The sequence below is a fragment of the Oncorhynchus kisutch genome, unplaced genomic scaffold (genome assembly GCF_002021735.2).
Source record: "Oncorhynchus kisutch isolate 150728-3 unplaced genomic scaffold, Okis_V2 scaffold1149, whole genome shotgun sequence".
Taxonomy (NCBI): domain Eukaryota; kingdom Metazoa; phylum Chordata; class Actinopteri; order Salmoniformes; family Salmonidae; genus Oncorhynchus; species Oncorhynchus kisutch.
Window position 1 is genome coordinate 78,445 of NW_022263094.1, and position 5,012 is coordinate 83,456.

Consider the following 5,012-nt stretch of genomic DNA (forward strand, 5'->3'; position numbering starts at 1 on the left):
GCTTTAGGGCTGATGTGGTTATTAATTAGCTAAATGTATTTGGTTAGTGATTGTTCCTGGTTTATTGGTTAAATTCAGAGGAGGCTGGTGGGAGGAGCTATACGGGCTCATGTAATGGCTGGAATGATACCGTTCCGTTGATTCCATTCCAGCCATTACAACGAGCCCATCCTCCTATAGCTCCGCCCACCAGCCTCCTCTGGTGGATTGCAGTCTACTCCCTCATTCAGTGTGAGGACAGATTATCTAGATGGACTCATTGTTTATGACCAACATGAGTCTCTTCTCTATTAGGATACAGTGTTCCCATGACACAGTGGGTACATGGGACATCATCAGCACATCATCAGGCTGGCATCTCCATGTAAACAAATTCCCATTAGTATAGAAACCAGCTCATTCTCACCCAGTCTCAATGCATTCCACTCTGTTCATCTCCCACATATCAAACTATGTATCAATATTCATATGCTTTTCAGCTGTAGGTCTAGAACAATGGTTTGTGTTCCACAAGCCCAGCGTCTCTCCCAGTGATGCCCGCACTGGAATCCCAAACGCCCCACACCCCACCCAGAGGACAGGGTCCTCCTTCACAGGGCCGTGGTGGGAGAACAGGGGTGCTTTTGTTTTGGAGAGGGTACAGGGGAACGTTTTCTGCATTGTGGTCGTCTGGACAGTCATATTTTATTCAACAGGCCGCTGGCTCTTGGCGGAGGCTAGGCCACAGGTCACAATGTCAGCCGTCCATTGTCAGATGGAATAGTCTGTTCCAAGACAGGGTGAGCAGCATCACAGTCTGATCTTCCTCCCTCAGTGTGTTCTCTCTCTGTAAGCTATAGAACATCTGTCACATAGTGGACACGCAGACAAAGACAGACGGACACCATATTCCCCTTTTCTCCCTCCCTGGCTCTCTCTATATCTCTCCCTCACACACATCATAGGGTAGGAGCAGTGCTCTCAGGTTTTAGAGGCTTTCAGTACGTAGGTGACGTACGCAAGGAGAAGTAACTGTCCTCCACCATAGGTTACTGTGTGAGGCCACAGCATGTTTTATAAACAGGTTGAACACCAACCAGCCTCTCCCTGTGTGGTTATGAAAGTGAAGTGTGTTGCCAAGGGAAACCTCTCACTCTCACCTCCATAGGCAAACTCAGATCCGTTGAAGTCTCTGTGGTATTGAAGAGGAACTGGATGGGTACACTAAAGGTCTAAGTGTGACGATGGCTAGAGATGCCAATCACAGTGCTTTTAGGTAGTTTCCTTTCCACATTTCCATGACAGGTGAAAAGGGAAATTCTAGTCTAATAACCTTCACACTGTCGAACACAGATTTATTACAAAGGTGAGATAAGTTATGTATGACTGGGACAATACAGTGTTATTCTCCATCTACCAGCCAGACCAGGAAAAACAGTCAAACATGCAGTCAAACTGACCCTTAACAACATGCAGTCAAACTGACCCTTAACAACATGCAGTCAAACTGACCCTTAACAACATGCAGTCAAACTGACCCTTAACAACATGCAGTCAAACTGCCCCTTAACAACATGCAGTCAAACTGCCCCTTAACAACATGCAGTCAAACTGACCCTTAACATGCAGTCAAACTGACCCTTAACAACATGCAGTCAAACTGACCCTTAACAACATGCAGTCAAACTGACCCTTAACAACATGCAGTCAAACTGACCCTTAACATGCAGTCAAACTGACCCTTAACAACATGCAGTCAAACTGACCCTTAACAACATGCCTTTCTTGTCAAGAGATTTGGTTCTAGATTAAATGTTGATTGACTGGTTAAATTTGCATTTTCAGTAAATGTACCAGTTAAATGTGCATTTTCAGTAAACAGACCAGTTAAGTGTGCATTTTCAGTAAATGGAGTGGTTAAGTGTGCATTTTCAGTAAATGGAGTGGTTAAGTGTGCATTTTCAGTAAATGGAGTGGTTAAGTGTGCATTTTCAGTAAATGGAGTGGTTAAGTGTACATTTTCAGTAAATGGAGTGGTTAAGTGTGCATTTTCAGTAAATGGAGTGGTTAAGTGTACATTTTCAGTAAACGGCCTGTCAGAGTACTACTGTGGTACGTGAAACATTTACCCACCATGTGCAGCTCATAATGCCAGTCTCCTGTCATATGGCCTTGTCATATCTAGACAAAAAAAAAATCTTCTTTATACCGTTTTGTCTTGAAAGGGGTAAGAGGTAAAACATTTGTTAAATTAAAACCCGCCACAATACCTAGTCATGGATTGAATCCTGTTTTTTAAACATGCACAGACATCTCAATGACATCGCAGTACCTTGAAGTAAACAGACACGTACAGATTCATTCAACCATTTCAATGTCTATGTTTAGTAGGAAATGTATTTTCACATCAGAAAAATAAATCGGCAGCTACACTTGAAAAGAAAAAAAACTATTCAAATGCGGTCTGAATAAATCTGTTCAAAATGGAGGCAAACCCTTAAAGAAAAATGATCTTAAAAGCACAGTGCAGTCAAGAATGTGATTTTTCTGTTTTACATTTCCAGAGGTTGAAATAATACTGTGAAATTGTGAAAATGATGACAATGCCCTTTTAGTGTGAGAGCTGTTTGAAAAGAGTACCTGACATTTCCAACTGTTTTTGGTGGGATGGAGTTTTGACCTGCTCAAATGAGTTCGACCAATAAGACTCATTCTTATTGAACCTAGGTTACACAAAGTTCCAAACCTCTCCGCCAATAACAGATCGTTTCCCTTCCCCACTCAGACCACTCCCACAGTCCTGGGAACATTCTTGATTGATAAATTGCTCTGTGCTAAGAAGCCATTGGTTTCATTTTGACAATTTTAATTGAAAATAATCACAGTAAGGTACTTAACTGTTACCCAGAAATGATTTGATATTGAGACAAAACAGCTGCATTAGACCTTTAAGATATATATATATATATATATGTAAGTATACAATATGTAATCGAAATAAACGCATAGGGAATCTTCTCTGAAAAACAATGAAAAGTGCATTGCAAGGTGTAATGAACAAGAAACAATTATGACCACAATTTTCTTCTGTGAAAAATACATCTATAAGTGAGATAAAATGTACGTTTGTAAAGAAAAACGAGTATAAAGGCTGTTTTTCTGTTTTCTTCTCATTCGACCTCAGATACAGCAGTTAGGTAATAGCATTTCATTAGAATAAAAGACAAAAAGCAGTGTTAGAATTGCACCAACTCTGTTCGGATCCACAACTCGTCATGAGAAAATGACTTTTTGAAGCACAAAAGGTAAGTATCTATATTATATCCAATTCTTCCTGGAAAGAATCAATGTGACAAAACTGCTCTTTTTACAAAATGTACATTATATGTATAGAAATGTGGCGATCCATTGTGAGAAAACATGTTTTACATATAGATCTATGAATATATATTTATATAATAACCCCTGCCCCTTAATTTACTCATCAAATATCGGACTAAGGACTTGATTCAATCTGTAGTGCTGAAGATCTCAGCACGATAGAAATTTAAAAGCGATGTTCCCGGAAACTGCATTCACTGTAAACTCTGCATATGTCGGCTCAATCAGTATTTACCTTTAAAATTACGCCACATCGCTGATCTTCAGCGCAATCGATTGAATCGAACCCAAAAGTTTGCTGTAGGTAGTCAAGGGTGTGCTTTCTGATTGGCTGTCCTCTATTTCCTATGCTAATCTCTGCCTATCTAGTGCATGCTCATTGGTTGCGATCTTTCATGATTTGCAAAACAAATACAAAACTACATAAGAAAAATAGGTCTATGAAAAGGTCCACTAGCAGTCTGCTAGTTACATATTTTTTACTACAAACCCAGATTGTCCTCGTACTCTGTGGTTTCAGAAGCGTCTAGCCAATCAGGTAGTGCTGAAATGCTGGACCCTCCTCTTCTCATCATGGTGACAGCGCTGATCTCCAGAAACCTCTGGTCATCCAATTAGTAGATTAAAACAGGAGGGCAGGAGGGTTGATGCTCTCTGTCAGCTGACTATAGCTCCCCTGCCTCTCTTGTCTGGGCAGGCTATAGGCAGGCCTCTTATTCCATCTCTCTGGGCTGTAGGAAGACATCTGTCCCCCCCCCCCTTGCTCTCTCTCTTCACTATAGACCCCTTCCCCATTTCTCAGTCTGTTTTAGGCAGACCTCCCCCTATCTGTCCTTCACTCTGTCTCTCTCCCCTACATTGCTATAGGCAGGCCTCTCTCCCTCCAGCTCGCTCTCTCCCTCTATCTTAGTCTGTGCTATAGGCAGGCCTCTCTCCCTCTCTCTCCTTCTCCCTGTGCTATATGGCAGGCCTCTCTCCCCCTCTTAGTCTGTGCTATAGGCAGGGCCTCTCTCCCTCCAGCTCTCTCTCTCTTAGTCTGTGCTATAGGCAGGCCTCTCTCCCTCCAGCTCTCTCTCAGTCTGTGCTACAGGCAGGCCTCTCTCTCCCTCCAGCTCTCTCTCTCCCTCTTAGTCCGTGCTATAGGCAGGCCTGCTGCCCTGGTTGAGGAGCTCTCCAGAAGCGGTCGAACAGGCCCCTCCACCAGGCTCGTTCCTCATGCACAGACTGCAACGTCTCTCCTGCCCCATGTCACCAGCCTGCATCCGCAATGACGCAATCTGCAACACAGCACAACCACAAACAACCCACACGTCAACCACAAAACAACCCACACGTCAACCACAAAACAACCCACACGTCAACCACAAAACAACCCACACGTCAACCACAAAACAACCCACACGTCAACCACAAAACAACCCACACGTCAACCACAAAACAACCCACACGTCAACCACACCACAAACCCACACGTCAACCACAAAACAACCCACACGTCAACACAAAACAACCCCCACGTAACCACACCAGCATTCTGTACAGCACTTGTGACATCAGCTGATGTAAAAAAGGGCTTATAAATACATGTGATTGATTGACGATTGTTGGACTCCCGTCTGCAACAGGAGTCTCACTCTCAGGCCGTTCTCTTC